Source organism: Mercenaria mercenaria, chromosome 15, assembly GCF_021730395.1.
Source record: "Mercenaria mercenaria strain notata chromosome 15, MADL_Memer_1, whole genome shotgun sequence".
In the NCBI taxonomy this organism is placed as follows: domain Eukaryota; kingdom Metazoa; phylum Mollusca; class Bivalvia; order Venerida; family Veneridae; genus Mercenaria; species Mercenaria mercenaria.
In genome coordinates this window covers 36,743,825-36,761,694 of record NC_069375.1, presented here as the reverse complement: position 1 = coordinate 36,761,694, position 17,870 = coordinate 36,743,825, and the positions used below count along the sequence as shown (strand labels likewise).

The following is a 17,870-nucleotide window of genomic DNA, read 5'->3' as shown; positions in this document are numbered from 1 at the left end:
TTTTATCGAATTGTTTTGAGATTCAAATACATTTCTTCCGCTATTTAAGTCTACTTTTATTTCATAAAGATATCACTTATAAATACACATGCAAGAAGTATATATGTTTTAGTTTTCATAATATTTCTTTAAAATTAATACTGTTTTTATTGGATCAAAATAATTAACAATAATAATGAGTAAATATGTAGTTACTGTTATAAGCCTATATATAGAATAAGACATTAACCCATTTTGTTGCTCTCGACCAGATGTTATTAACAGTATGGCATGAATTCCCAGGTGTATCATTTATTTTATAGAGAACTGTTCACCTTATGAAACCTTGGAGAATCTGAGAAAATGTTAGGGGTTAATAAGTTCAGCCCATTTCCTTGAGCCCATCCTAGCCCATCCCATGAGCCATCCCAGGTTTTCCAGGATCCCGTTCAAATTGTGGCACGTTTACACCACAGTCTTGTATGTTTTGTTGAATTGTCAGTTAACCATCTTGACACGCGTCTATCTCGATCTGACGAGATAATGTCGCGATATTATATTGTATTATGTATCATGTCAATAGCACGATATTATATCAATATCTTATAGCAGCGTGAGTGGCATTGATATTGTTAACTCGAGAGCAGAACGTCACCCGAGGCGAATACCGAGTGATGTCATTCTATTTCGAGAGTTGACAATATCAATGTCACACATGCTGCCATATGATATTTATTTTATTATACCGTACAAAATTTAGTACATAAAAATGTTTTTAATTCATGTAATGTGACAGTTTTATCATGCGGTAATTGCATGTGTACACATTGAATAGTGCTGTCACTATTATATGTGTACAAGGGAGGTAATCATACGGCTAAAATATTGAAGCAGTTCATTGCTCTTATATGAGATATAAAATATCAGCACGGTCACATGACCTGACAGTCACTTTCGCTTGGTCACGGGTCAGAAGTGTTGAAAATGTTTTTGATAGTCAAAATATCTCTTCCTCGGTAATGAGATTTTATCATGGTGGGCAAGAGATAGGTATTATAAACCGCAATATCACTTTGCGCTGTACATAGCGTGTCGTATCGCATTAGCGCGATGTCACTTCGCACTCCCTGTCTGTGATTAAACAACAATAGTGATGATGGTTTTGTTTTCCTCAGGTTAGCGAGAACAGGCCACATTTGAATGTTTGTATTCCGTATCACATTTTCATTTCTACGGATGATATTTGATACAGCATTTGACAAAAACATGATTTAGAAAGTAAAAATGGCGTTCGAAGTGTTTATTCTCGACATGCGTCCGGTTGCCTTAATCTGGTGTTTTCGCTTGGTGGAATCATGTGCGGGTAAGACGAAATGAAACAAATCGGTTACCATAGTAATTGCTGAATCTGAGAATCGACACAAAAAAATGTGATATATCAACAAGAAGAAGCTTGAAACAAAAGTCTTTAAAATATCATTTTTCATAAATACATCTATAACGTAGGTAACATATCAGTTGTGAATAGCAATACTGCACTAAATGGAGGTTTTATTAAGTATTTAATGTTGAAATGTTTTTTTTATAGATCCTTGTCCTTTTTTAAGAATGATTAAATGTTTTCAAAAAGTAAGTTTTCAACCGACACTTTCAAAGATTGAATTTCAAAGTATGTCCTACACGAAGTCTATGGCGTAGTAACTAAAGACTCAATGTTAAGAGCAGTAGGTCAAATCTGATAAGTGACTAATAAAGAAAACGTTTAAAGTGACATCCAAACCTATCGGAATTAACCATGAAAAGAAAAACACGAAAAAGATAAAACAGATCAATTATCACTTAAATAAAAGCAAAACCGACAATCGTGTAACTAAATTTATATCAATATTTTGTCAACTTACTAACATTAATTTATATCGTGCTGAGCGCGACTCATTCAACCTCTGTGGTCCGTGCAGTTTGATCAAGATCTGCACAGTTCGATATTCGGTCAGTATCTTTTGGTAAATACCCCTTTTAACAGTTAATGACGCTGTCAAAATTTAAAGCTGGTTGATAAAGACTATCATAGGCGTAATCATGTTTGTTTGGAAGGGGATGCGAATTCGAGCCCTTAAAGGGTGAGTGGAAGTAGTAGAGGGAGGGGTATGCGTGTCTCCCCCAGATTAGATTGTCTTTTAAATGTATAATGTATTTCATGCACTATTACGTGTCTCAGAGGCACATATTGGATTAGGAGTTTAACTCGGGTTATCAGAGTTTATTTATATTACAAAATTGTTAATGTTTGTCAGATGCGGCTTACCACTTGTAAAATGATCTGTCCTAATAAGTTTTGTTTATACTAATTTGTTTTAGCTCCATTGTGATGAAAGCTTCAAGCTTATTGGAGCCACTCTCGAGCCAGCTTCCTGGAAAAACCAGTACTGGTGTCATATGAGAAGTCATGGTCATGACCCTAGTTGGGCTCGAACCCCGACCCCAAGATTGCAGCCGATACCTTATCCACTAGACCACCACCCCGCTAATTAGTAAATATGTTTGCGTCACAATGATGATTATAGATAAACAAGCATATAAAATTGAAATGGCCTCATTTGCATTCGATATGCGTGTTCTCTTTAGTTTGTGTTCTAATTCAAAAATTGCTATTTTTTTGGCGTTGCATTATAAACACATTCCTTGCACCGCGGTGGAATCAAAACTGCATTTGTGATGGTTCTTCACAGTCATGAGAAAGCTATGTAGCTTGTTTATGGACGCTTATAAAACTAATATGTTTCTTAAACCATTAAACAAGAGGGCCATGATGGCCCTATATCGCTCTCCTGAGTACTCTAAATGATAAGCTCAAGTTTTGACATAGATCACATAGGCATACACTTTAAATATCTTCAGGATAAATATTTTCTTGTAACAGTCCCTTTCGACCTATAGGTCATATTCTAGTCATAGCCAGTCACCATACCAAGTTTAAGGGTCCTTGGCTCGAATACTGCATTTTTATACTAGCATGACTAAACCTTACCCTGGAAGACTTAAATAACATTTAAACCAATCTAATTAGATGCTGCTAAAGTATATTATTTACATAAAATAAAGGGAGTAATTTGTCATAAATTCAGTCAAAAATTTATCTACCCTGATTGTCCGAGACTATCTGATAGCATAAATGACATTTAAAATCAGTATCTTCATTGGTTACTAAGATACACCCATTTTAGTTTGGAACAAAGGGAGGTAATTTGACATAAAGCTGTCTATAGACATCTACCCTGGTTGTCTAAGTCAAACTAATGAAAATAATGAAATTTCAAATGAGTCCTATAAAAGGTTACTGAGATAAATTTATTTTAAATGAAATCAATAGAGGTAATCATGCACCAGTATATGCATGTAGAAGATACAGAGTATAAGCCTTTACAACAATATATTAGAAAGGTAAGTAAAGGTAGAAATTTCTTACCATGGAATACATAAATAATGTTTCAAACCAATCGCATTAGAAGCTGCTAGGTATATTCATTTACATAAAAGATAAAGGAAGGTAATTTGTCACAAATTCAGTCAATATGCATCTTCACTGATTGTCCAAATCCATCTGATGACATAAATGAATTGCAGATCAGTATTTTCATTAGTTACAGAGATATACCCATTTGAATTTGAAATAGAGGGAGGTAATGTGAAAACTAAAATAAGTTCATAGTTGTCTACCCTGATTGTCCAAGTCGAACTTATGACAATAATGAAATTTCAAATGAGTCCCTTAAGTACTGATATAAATCCATTTTGAGTATAATCAGGGGAGGTAATCAGATTATAAAATAACTCCAAGACCTATGATTGGATCTGACAGATTCATCATTGAATCCAAGATTTATTGTTGTTGAAGATATTTTTGAAGTTTGTTTCAAATCAAACCATAAATTAAGTCTCTATATGGCTGCAAAGCCAAAATAGCAAATTTTGGACGACCTTTAAAGGGTAATAACTTAAGAACCCATGATGGGATCTGCTCAGTTTTCTCAAAGAATCGAGATATTATACCAATACAAGTCGTGTGCAAGTTTGATTAAAGTTGATATCTGCTGGCCTAAAGTCGATACTTCAAGAGTAACACATTGAAATTTATATGTAATGTCAAATATTAAATTATTTATTGAATGGCAGATGTTTTGTGTGTTTAAATGGTAAAAAGAAAGTATGAATAGTGCAAAAATTCTTTTTTACTCCGAGTCATATAAGGTTTGTGGCATATTACTTCAATTCAGTGTGTTTTCACATTTGATCTATTCACACAAAGGATGCTTAGGAGTTGGCAAGTGAGACCACATCATGCGGTGTCTAAAATCACAACTGTGACAACGTTTTCGATTTGAGGAGTGTAGGGCCCCCAAATGTAAAAATGGTCACATATGTAAAAATGGTAACAAACGTAAAATAATTCAACCGTATATTAAAAACTTTCTACAAATGCAAAACTGAGTTATTACAAATGTAAAACGTTGCTGGTGAAATATATGATGAAAAAGCATCACAAATGTAAAAACAAAATTTTGGTCACACATGGTCAATTTCCTACAAATGTAAAACACAATGTTCTCAGCCACCCTGTGATTTTATCTGTATGAAATCGTTTCGTCTTTTGTTTTCTAAAACAAAAACTATATAGCCGGAGTGGTCCACACAGTGATGTGTTGTTGGGTACCAGATTAACCTATAGTTGCTGTAAGGTACAGTTAGACAATAACTTGCATGATATAGTGAGGAAAATCTAAGGAAAGACATCGAAAATATGACAGTATTATAACGGTATTAAAAGCAATCGCCATCGTGTTTTGACAGTCCTCATGTACATTTCCTGGAGGTCTTTTAAGCCCTGGTTCGTTCCCTCGTTCTGGCGCAAAACTTTATATATAGTTTTTATTCTTATATAGCCCTCACGCTCTGAGAACACATATCACTATGTAGAACACTCCGGCTATGAAGGCGTAACTATTACATACAGATGAAACCACAGGGTGACTGGGAAAATTGTGTTTTACTTTGTAGGAAATTGATTTTACATATGTGACCAAAATTTTGTTTTTACATTTGTGACGCTATTTTATTTTATATGTCAATGTTACCGCTACCACAAACTTTGAAAGGTCTTCACTAGAAATTACTACGACTCGTTCCAACTTTTATAAAAATGCAAAGCCAACGTGAAAAACTTCTTAACGCGGTTTTACTCACTCCAAATTCTATGAGAATACAGTCAACTACAGAAAATTAACATAAAGCTTACTTCAATCAAATATTTTGTAAAATGTATCAAAAGAGAACACAATGTAAAATTCACCCGCTTAGCTCAATAGGAAGAACACGGACCAGGGGGTAGTGAGTAGGCGGGCCATATGTTGACGATTTGATAAAAGATATTGTGTCTGAAATCAGTTATTCTCCACCTCTTTTTCATGTGGGGAAGATGGCAGTTACTTGCGGAGAACAGGTTTGTACTCGTACAGAATCATGAAACACAGGTTTGGTTAATTGCCCGATGTTACTTTACTGTAATACTGTTGGTAACGGCATTAAACCCCAAAAGACAAACAAAAATTGTAAAAATATGTATGATTGGTGATTGAGCCTTCTGATCTTTCGAATGTGATGCTGCGGTGACAATGGAGCCGTGAGAAGTGTTTCTCCTAACTCCTAGAAAATATACGAAGGGTGCCGATTTTTTATTTCCTAATTGCCTAGTCGTGCCATTATGACGCTTTTGTTAAATGGTTCGAATATAAATAATCTGGTAATATGCTATTCCTGTACATTGATGAAATGGATCATTGATCTGGGGTGCACTGGTGCATATAATAGAGCTCTTCAATTGTCAAAACGAGACATCGTTATTATTTCTGACGTCTGAATCTTGAGGCGTCAGCCGCATTCTGTCATCCCATTCCGCTGACTTGTTTCTCCTCAGGGCATTATCCATTAAATATTTTTCAGTAGAACATTAATCTATTTCCTTGACTATTCAAAACAAAATAAAACGTAAAGCATATCTCCGTTTAATCAGGATTTTCTGGCGATGACCAACACAATATTCCAGCAAGACTTTGTAATGATGTTATATTTATAATTTAATGTTATTGTTGTGCACGTAGTTGTTCAATCAGTTAAAGAAAACATAGCTTTAAGAATAAGCTTAGGATACTTAATGTTTTCGCGAATGCAAAGAAGGAAAAGGATTTTACCTGATGTTTCCACGGGAACAACCATTTACTTATAATTTGTTCAAAGAAAATATGAGTTTCACATACCAACTGAACATATACTTATCTACACTATATATTATCAATTTCTGATGACCTGTTAAGGAATAAGGCCTTTTTTCAGAGTATTTATGGAACACCCCAAGAACATCATACATTTTCCTCAGATAGTTTATGGCTATATGTGACTAATTAGAAAATTTCAGTTATTATTTCCGAATTGCCGTTCGATAGCAGAACACAGGACAAATAGAAAACAACAAAAGTTATATATGTCTACTGTTACAACAAATTTATTTAAATTAGATCGACAAATAAACAATCCACTTTCTCAATATATAAACTATAAAATAAAAGTAATTAAGACAAATGTTAGTTTTTTTCTGATAATTCGTTACATAATTTGGCCATAACCGCTAAAGTAAGAAACTACCATTATTAAATATTTCAATGATCATTGTTTCTTAAATTACTTTGTTTTACGTTCAAGTTTACCTGTGCCTTGTTAACATGAAATAAAGTTGCTAAGCAAAACAACTTTTCAAACGCTGTCTTATAAAATACAAGCAATACACTATGACAATGTCATATTTAGTGTTAAAAGGCTTTACGGGCCAGAAATAACGTCATTTAACTGATATTTAACTCTAAAATTTAGCTTTATGTTTGGTTCTAACGTGCGATATTAAGATACTGCTGCAGAAAACACTATTGAAATAAAACGTCAAAATAAAAAATAAACAAGAAAACGATTAAAGCAGATAAATTCAAAAGTTGATTACAACATATAAAATAGTGTAAAAAACATCTTTATTTCAATTTGATCGACGAATAAACAATCAACTTTCTCAATATATAAACTATAAAACAGGTTATGATAAAATTTTCGATCGCCCTCGAGTCCGTTAAAGTTTGGAAATACCAGTGCCTTGTTAACATGAAATATAGTTGCTAAGCAAAACAACTTTTCTAACGTTCTCTTGTCAAATACAAGCAATACACTATGACAATTTCATATTTAGTGTCAAAGGCTTTACGGGCCAGAAATAAGTCATTTAACTGATATTTAACTCTAAAATTTAGTCTTATGTTTAGTTCTAACGTGCAATATAAGACACTGCTGCAGAAAACACTGCTGAAACAAAACGTCAAAATAAAACATAAACAAGAAAACGATTAAAGCAGATAAATTCAAAAGTTGATGACAACACAGAGAATAGTGTAAAAAAACTCTTTTTTTTTAATTAGATCGACAAAGAAACAATCCACTTTCTGTATAAACTGTAAAATAAAAGTAATTAAGACAAATGTTAATATTTTTCTGATAATTCGTTACATAATTTGGCCACAACCGCTAAAGTAAGAAACTACCATTTTAAAATATTTCAAAGATCATTGTTTCTTAAATTACTATTAACAATTTCATGATAAAAGTTTCGATCGCCCTCGGGTCCGTTCAAGTTTGGAAATACCAGTGCCTTGTAAATATGAAATATAATTGCCAAGCAAAACACTTTTTACGTTCTCTTATAAAATACAAGCAATACACTATGACAATGTCATATTTAGTGTTAAAAGGCTTTACGTTATTTAACTGATTTTTAACTCTAAAATTTAGTCTTTTGTTTGGTTCTAACGTGCGATATTAAGACACTGCTGCAGAAAACACTACTGAAATAAAACGTCAAAATAAAAAAATAAACAAGAAAACGATTTACGCAAATAAATTCAAAAGTTGATTACAACATATAAAATAGTGTAAAAAAAAACTCTTCATTTCAATTAGATCGACTAATAAACAATCAACTTTCTCAATATATAAACTATAAAACAGATTATGATAAAATTTTCGATCGCCCTCAAGTCCGTTAAAGTTTGGAAATACCTGTGACTTGTTAACATGAAATATGGTTGCTAAACAAAACGTTTTTTCTAACGTTCTCTTATAAAATACAAGCAATACACTATGACAATTTCATATTTAGTGTTAAAAGGCTTTACGGACCAGAAATAAACGTCATTTAACTGATATTAAACTCTAAAATTGAGTCTTATGTTTGCTTCTAACGTGCGATATAAGACACTGCTGCAGAAAACACTATTGAAATAAAACGTCAAATTAAAAAATAAACAAGAAAACGATTAAAGCAGATAAATCTAAAATTTGATGACAACATGTAAAATAATGTAAAAAAAAAACAACAAGAAAACCTTAGTTACAGTGACGTAAATTGTTTCTGAAGCCACATGTGACATTTGTGGTATTTTGTATATTCTTTAACATTCTTTTTTAAATGAGCCGTCAAGTACAAATAACTTTACTGGCATCAAACAGTGAGAAAATATAATTATTGAAGTCTTATTAAAGACCGCCCCTTTGCTACTGTTTATTCTATTGTTTTTGTTTATTTTGTAAATGTATATATAAAATGAACAACGCTCACATAAAACGGCTTGACATATTTGTATTGTAACGAATAAAAAACCAAAGAAAACAAAATGCACCATTCGAAAGAACTTAAGGGTAACAGGGACTGCTGCTTATATGTATATAGGGCAATAATTTTCCTACAGGCAAAATGTCTTTAAACTTTTTTATACTTACTGAGAATTATGATTAAAACGACAAAAATGTATAAAAATCATAGGTTTGAAGGCTTGATCTTGAATTATCTGCCCTTTAAAATAAGAAAATACTGAAGAATCATTCAAGTATCAATTATTCAAGATCAAGGCAAGATAACTGTGGATTTATTTTTATTACTTCTGTTACTGACTTCGTTTGCAGTCAGTATACAAAGTTTAAAGAAATTCGGTTCATTGAAAAGACTTGGACTTTCCGGTATCATTTTGTCATGTTCATAGTGAAGGACATTGGGCAAACCTTTTCTTACAGAAAGGAATTTCTTCTTTAAAATTTTAGTGACAGAGAATAGAATTAAGAACAGAAATATGAAATAAAACAAACCATAAGAACCTAGTCTTGATCATAAATTATCTGCCATTGAAAGTCGGAAAATACTAAACAAAACTACTTTCGAAGGCAGATAATTCAAGATAATTCACTTCAACATATTTCCGTTTTCAACTTGATTCTCAGTTTAGTACACAAAGTGTAAAAAATTCTTCCAGTAGGAAAATTATTGCCCTATATACATAATAAGCAACTGTCCAAGTTACCCTTAAGTGCTTTCGAATGGTGCATAGCATGACACCTAACACTATTAAAGTGTTTTAAAACTAACTCATTTCGAACCTCACACTTCTTGGCATTAGTTTACAGAAATGATCAAAATAAATAAAAGTTCCATAAAACAATAATATTAGATAAATTAACATAAAGTAAGAAAAATGACTAATGCCAAAATATCAAATATAAACACTTTGAAGTCGTATCAAAGGAAAGTTACTATATATCTGTCTTCTGTTTAATGTAATGCTGAATCAACGCATTTATGACTTTTCCAGTCTGAAGTATGTCGCTTCTAAGGTCTTCAGTTTTTGTTGTAGAGATAGGATCTTTCTTTATAAGAACATGTCCAGTAAGCTGCAAAATAAATTACTACTTTGAAAGATAAAATATAAGACATAACATAGTAAATTTCAAACCAGAAGAATCAATAATCTGATTTAAGTTATATGTGCATTGTGATTTCGCACTTAAACAGTACTCCATAATTAGTTTTAAAATAGTTCTGTTTGGGAAACTCCTATATAAACTTTTACTACCATTCATCAAAACGTGTCAAATTAATGTGTTGCGATTACTCTGTTAGTTTTATTAAAGGAAATTACACTCAACGTCAAAATTAGGAATGCTGGTGCGTTAACATTAAAACACGAAAACCTATTCATTATAATGAAACATAGAACATATGTGGGGCAAACGCAGACAGAATTCATTAACATCAACTTAATATTCATTTTGAAAGGCTGAAAAGAAAAACTGTCATACTTTTCTATTCCATGCTCTGACACAAACTGTTTCCTTATCAATTGTTCCAAAAACCAAAAAGGCTCTGTGCAGTACTTCTAAACATCTGAACAATTCGTACGATACTTTCAGCGTGATAGAGGGGAACACTTTGATATCGCTTTCAACGATTTCTTCGATACATCTGTACCTCTTTCTCATAGTACCACGCCTGCTTAACTGTCGGTTTATACTTTGATATTCTTTTATGTAGTCACCAAGCTCTGGTTGATGAAAGAAACATCTAAGTAAACAGTTAACGAAAAGAAATGCATATGGTATTTCATTTGTAAACAATGCTGTCAAAAAGTATTTATTTTCACGTTCAGACAACTAAAATGTTTTCTTTTATAAACTGACGCAATTTATTTATGCTTTTTATGCAATGCAAGGTGCTGAAGATGATTACGTGGCCTCATATATACAGCCATAGGCTTCTGAACTTTCCATCTATTTCTAAATACTACTTATTAGAACAAAAAGATATTTTTAAAGTTATTTACACTACGAACGAAATTTCCATAGATGTTATCTGAGTATTTTTATACCGTGTATATTCGAACAAAACAGAATATATATACTTGAAAATGAAAAGACTCGGCACAAGATGTAAGTCTATATTAAATGAAGAAAATAAAACGACTTCACATGCCTTTCTAACAGTATTTTATTACAAAAAATACAAACGCCTGTCATCTCAACTGTGTATATACATATGTAACGTAACGTTACTATGGTAATGATAGTGACAGATAAGAAAGATTAATTTTAGACATAAATCTGGTTTATTCTGGTGTTAACTTCCCGCTTATGTTAGGTTACGCTGTCCATGGTAATCGTGGTAAATCTCGTGAGATCATTCTCGATTCCGCCGAGTATATAAGTCACGTGACCGCCACGTTATCTCTCTCTCAGTCCGCAAGTTCAGCTTGGTACAACAATAAAAAATTAAAAAAATACGTGAGCAAATTTAGCATGACATGTCATAAATAAAAAGCGAATGTGCAAAGATAAACGTGCAGAGCAGCAGAAGCTATAAGAATGCCGCCGGCAAATGACGAAGGAACTGGTTCAGATAGAGGTAGGCAGACTAGATTTTTCAAAGATTTTGAACAGATAATTCGCGATCCTGATATAGTTAATGACACCTTCATTCAATGATATTCATTTAATAATTTATGTTCAAGCAGAAACGAGGCAGATTCAGAATAAAACAACGCCCAAGCTGACGTTGACCGTGCTAAGCGTGCTCGTTGTAGATCTAAGTATTTCAAGCCGTTATGCTAACGGTACCGTTACACAATGGCAATAATGAATCGTTGATGCAGTTTAACAATTCATTGAATTAGTTTACGCAAACACTTTTCCTAAAAATTATGACTCGACACGCTTCGCTCGAGATGATGTCGCTATTCATGTTGCCTCCAGAATAAAGCAGAAAATATGTATTGATGACAATATTAACTTGGCATTATTTCTTAAGGGTGTGGTGGACATTCATAATTTTCATCGGTATTCATGTCTGTTTGTTCAACGGCATACCCAAATAATGCTGTCATTGTCATGGGTTATAATTAATAATGAACTGGCACGTGTTACGCTATTTAGCATGTCTTGGCACGTACGTTACCATTGTGGTCGCTCAAATGCTCTACTGTGTCTCAAGGGGTTCAAACAGAAAATTATAAGTTATATTCACGTGCTGTCTATCTAATAGTACCCTATTATCCTATAAATCGAACAATTGATCAAGTTTTACCAAACCTAAGCGAGTGTTAACCGTATAGTTAGGTCATAACGTTTGTTTATTAATTACAGTAGAGACAAATCGACCGTCCGGTGACCGTGGCAAGCAGTATGTGAAAGAGGCCTGCACAGGAATACTTTAAAATCTAGAACAACGGATACATCGATAACGCATACACAGAAAACGAGCGCAGTACCTTCGTTGTTTTAGTATTAGTGTATTGTATAGTCGAGCTCGGTGCTTAACAGTATATATTACATGCAGTATATCTTCATATATCTCTGCAAGTTTCACTTTTGATAAATGTATATACCCGATAATATTTGATCTGGTATTATTGTTAAATGTGTATTAATCTTGTTTGAACATTCTGTTTAATACGTATCTTTTGTATAGATGACATATAGGCCCATGGGACCGAGTGTTTGTATTCACATAATTTTATTCACTTGTATGTATGAAACTGTAACACATGTCTCTATAATAAACACTTACTTAATTACTTACTATTAACGTTTGAAATATTTAACACCGCTGGAGAAATAATAAAATTTGAATTATGTAACAGTTACAAAAACATAACGACAGCTATGAAAACGGTCGATTTTTCATAAAGTAACCTGAAAATTTCATGCAGCAAGATCTTTATTTTTCGCTCGTTCCATAAAAGTTTATTTGGCAAATACACGTAAGTATTTAAGTGTATACAGTACAGTCGGTCTCAAGGTCATCGATGTTTCTGTACTTTTAGTAATGGAATGGTCCGCTATGTAGATAGTGTTATTCAGTAAAATAGTGGTTCTTACCTAAATAAGGCAAGGTAAATCATGCTGATTTCCCTATTTGGCAGAAGATTCTATAAATCGAACTTTGACAACAGGTAGTATAAAATTTTGTAAACATTGGTGAAAACGTTGACAATATATTAAAGCGTTCCGATAAGTCTTGAATGACTGTATTATTATTATTATTATTATTATTCAAAATAAAATGTAGAGTTTAAGCAGTTTATGGTAGTGGCAGTTGTCTTTGAGCAAGACTATCCATATAGCAGACTTTTAATTAAAACTACTAGATTTCGGGCAGAATTGAAAAAAACATTTATACCTCCACCAATACCCAGAAATGTTCGATAATTAATATTCAGGCTTTGAATTTAAGTCCCTTTCTATATACAGTACAATAATATAGGTATTGACAAGCTTCATTGGACCGACTATTGATCATTTTGACCGGAAACTCGAAGTGCAGCGTAAACATTAAAAAAAATCAAAGCAATTCGAATTATACATCATGTATAGTACATTCGTAGAAACTGTTATTTATGTTAAATGGACATAGGAATTGCGTTTCACCTACTTTCGATTTATCTCGCGGATTTCAATTTTTTAACGAGATTTTGTTGTTTTATCTGATATTATGATCTCTCCTCATAATTCCTTAATATATTTTCTACTAAATATATGTGATGATATTTAATGAACTAGTTATGTCTTTTGTTAATTGTACATCTTTTCTTTTTGTTACAAGTCAACAAGCAGTTAATATGTTAAATATATATTAAGTTATAAAATCATTAGCTTTATCATGTTGTTCTATTTCACCCAAACCCTTTATTAAATGAAATTGTTATGAATTGATTGGCTATTGAGGATAACGGCGATAGACTGTCAAAAATGACAGTTAAAAACTACTTTGAGATAACCCCCGTGTAGCGCAAAGATTTTATAAATAGATATGAGATTGGACCTGATTGACAGGTAACGTTGTGTTGTTAGCAAACTTGTGAATGCTCAATTTTATTCAAGTTGGACTAAAATTGTAGCTGAGAAAACTCATCTTTCATCCCATGTAAGTAAAAGAAGTGCTTGCTTAGCAGGTATAGAATTTGAAGCAAAAATGCATAACGTGTGTCGCAACTTATTAAATGAAGTTGTGTATTTTCTCAAATTTTGCATTGAATAAATGTACATAACTTGGATGGTTTCATTGGCGTAGAGTTCTTCCTAAACAACTCAGTAAGATCTTTTTTAGGTGTTTATCTCTTTAATTCATCACGTGTAATCCCGTTATGAATAAATGGTTATCCATTACGAATAATTGACCGTCGTTTATATGATGGAAAAAAATGTTGGAAAAGATGTTAAACCCGAACACACACACACGAATAAATGGTCAAGCAACTAATATGTGTTTACATCAATTACACTTAGCGACACGCTTCTTTGAATGACATAATCTGACCTATTTTATCCTTAAGATGATGCTTGAATATTTATAAGTAGTTTTCTCAATTAAAACAGTGTTAACGTGCTGCTTCGTATTATTTTCTTTGAATCTTGTATTTGTCTCATGTATGTATACAAAGTGAGAATTTTTAGAATAAGATGTGAAAGTTGAAAATGGGTTCGGGTCTTTTAAAAACCTTATGCAAATTACAGATCATCACAGAAGTTTCTTTCTCGCTTGGTGTTCAGCATTAAGAGGATAGTGCTAGGACTTTTCAGCCCGGTGTCAGTATAATGTGACTGGGTGGGATATCATGTCATGTGTTTACAGCGTGATATTCCAGTGAGGCAGCACTATAAAGTTGGGCACTGTGTTCGATGCTACAAGCAGACACCGTCGTGTATATGGCTGAAAAATTGTTAAAAAGGACGTTAAACCCGAACACACACACTCACAGAAGTTTGTTCGGTAATATGAAAACTGATGTTCTACATTGTTTTTGTTAGGCAAACCAAACAGGTTTGATACTTTTTTGAAATATTGTCTTAAACACATACTTCAAATCGTTCAAAAACGTTGAACAAACTTCCTTATATGTTTTGTAAAGACTATGGAACAATTTTGAAAGTCATTAAAACATATATAAAATCATTCAACAGGAGTGTTCGGCTTACATAACAGCTATATAGAGATATTCAATGTTGAACAATACTTCTTTTGCTTCTGCTAGGCATGACAAACAACTTTGAGACTCTTCTGAAACGAACAGTTTACCTTTTTAGGTTGATAGAACAATTTTTAGACTTGTATGAAACATTTTTATGCATGTTTCAGATCATATCTGCACGCTTAACAATTGTCTTGAAATATTTGATATTGAATAGTCTTTATTTTAAATTATTCTAGAAGTTTGTTCGGTCGCAACAGTTGTACATAGATATTAAAAAGTCTTTCTTGTATATTTGTTAGACTTTTCGTCCAACAATTTTGAAGCTCATTATTTCAAATCATTTCTAACGTTTGTTCTGTATTCTTACACAAAATTGTAGAGCGACATTTGATACTGGATACAGTAGTCTTTTTTGTATTTTGTTAGCCTGGCCGAACAATTTTGAAACTTATTGTTTCAAATCATTTCAAAACTTTATTCGGCTAGTCTAACACAAACCTGTATGAAGATTTGTGATACCGAACCGTCTTTCTTGTAGTTTTAGTTGGCTAGGTGAACAATTTTGAAACTCATTGTTTCAAATCATTTCAAAAGTTTGCTCGGTTGACCTGACATGAAGTTGTATAGAGATATTTGATATTGTTGATGAACAGTCTTTCTTGTATTTTTGGTAGGCTAGCTGAACAATTTTGAAACTCATTTATTCAAATTATTTCAAAGATTTGTTCGGCTAGCCTAGCACAAAATTGTATGGAGATATGTGATACTAAGCAATCTTTCTTGTATTTGTGATAAGCTGGTGAACAAATTTGAAGCCTGTTGTTTTAATAATTTCAAAAATGTGTTCGGCCGGGCTAACACAAGGTTATATGGAGATATGTGGTATTGAACAGTTTTGTATTTTTGTTAGACTGGCCAAACAATTTTGAAACTCATTGTTTCAAATCGTTTCGAAAGTTTGTCCGGCCGGCCTAACACAAAGTTTTACGGAGACATTAATGTGATATTGAATAGCCTTTTTTGTATTTTCGTCAGGCTGGCCGAACAATTTTGAAACTCATTTGAAACTCATTGCAGTAGTCTGACTAGATAGTTAAAGTAATTTTATTTGACCAGTTGAACATAATTTAATGATGAATTATGCCGAACAATATTTACAATCGTCTGAAATATTGTATTATGTGATATTTAAATTCATTCCAAACGTGTATTCGCCCAGCCTAACACGAAGTTGTAAAGCGATGTTTGATATCCAGGATTATCTTTCTTGTTTTGTTTTTCAAAAACATGTGAATCAGTTGAATGCAGTTTTGCTTTTTATCAATGGTAGGCTGGCCGAACAGTTTCAGATATTTTTCAAACCATTCAAAACGTGTGTTCGGTCGGCCTGACACAGGGTTTCTTCTGGGAAGATCTATATTTATGCTCAGTTTTCATATTCATTTACTTATTTCTTATTTATTAGACTGGCATAACAGGCATAATTTTGTTCCGTTTTATGTGAATTTAAGATAAAACCCATAAAACTCATCTTGTTGTTGTCAGGTTTTGTTCCATATATATGAAATATACGGGTACATATTTACATATAGTGAGAAAGAACGTCATTAATTTAGGAATCGGTGTACTTTCCATTTTAGTTTAGCTTAAACATATTTTCCCCAAAATGAGAGTATATATATATATTGGCGCAAATGTCATACTGTGGCTAGGGCAAACCAGGTAAGGATCAGAATGAAAGACATGTCTTACTTTCTCTTTTGATAATGCACTCTATTATATACTGTTACAATATGAGTTAAATAGCACATGTTGTAGCAAATATGACTGAAATTGCATATGACATTGATATAATATCAAATTATGATTTGGTCATTTATATGAATTATCATTTTTTCTGAATAAAAAGTTCATATGATTTAGGGTTTCAGACAATTTTAACTGTAAAATTTTGTCTGGTTTAATGTCAATAATATTAGATCATATGGCAACTTCGAGCTTATCAAGATGGAGGAAGACCCCAGATGCCCCTCTCTGCATCATATCATTATGGGCAGGTACTTTGACAGAATCACCGACCTTCCGTACCCAGCTGGATGGAGATGGCGTCCACACATTAAATATTCTACGCCCTGAGTAAGGATCGAACCCACGTCAGTGAGGGCAAGTGGTCAACGACCTTAACAGTCGGCCACGGAGGCCTCTTACGTAGTACAAGGTTTTGCAAAATATAATAGTGTACTTGATGAGCTTCATTTTATTACTGATGAATAAGGTACCAACCCTTCGAAAGTTCTGTGCGTGTTTGTTCATCTGTACTTGGGTTGAATTTCTAGCAAATTGAAACATAACAACTAATTAATGTAAGACAAGAGGGTTACAAACGTTTCTATACATCAAATTATGTATTTCAAATTACCTACCCACACACTGTGTAGTTTAAAAGTAAGTAAACGTTTCGTAAGACTTTTTCTGTTATAATAACATAATTAAAATTTGTCCCTAATTTTGTTTTGTAATAGATACATTTGTAATAGCAGTTAACATTATAAAGATAAAAGTTTAAAGTAAAATATATGTTTATGTTTATGTTACACACAAGACGAAATATTTATGTTTGTCTTCATAGCTCGCGTTCGTGTTTAAACAATAATACGATTACTTATGTTAAAGAAACTGTGAAAGAAATATACCGTTTTTCCAAGGATGGCACTCACGGTGTACAAAATCGGATTCAGTGCAGAATTGATCGGTAATATAAACACAGCCGACCAAGCATAAACATCTCCCGATATCACGTGCCCACTCAAGGCCATCATTCCTGTAATGTAATATTTTAAACATCAAGAGGTTTAGTTTTTACTGGTCTGCGAGTTCATCAGCATACGTTTTCTAATTATAGAAATACTATTAACATACCAAGTGAAATGACTGACTTGTTAAAAATAACTGAAACCGAAGTAAGTTTACCTATACACAATATCTTTTTCTTAACTTATTAGCCTAAAA

General features: G+C 32.7%; 1 long non-coding RNA gene across 1 annotated transcript; it reads right to left on the bottom strand.

The window, feature by feature from the left end:
• Positions 1-6,787: 6,787 nt before the first annotated feature.
• On the bottom strand, positions 6,788-17,194 carry LOC123554832 (uncharacterized). The gene is made up of 3 exons (XR_008367239.1): positions 17,145-17,194; positions 10,198-10,439; positions 6,788-9,789 (listed from the first exon to the last, which is right to left on the bottom strand). It is a non-coding gene; the product is annotated as an uncharacterized LOC123554832 (long non-coding RNA).
• Between the last annotated feature and the right edge of the window lie 676 nt (positions 17,195-17,870).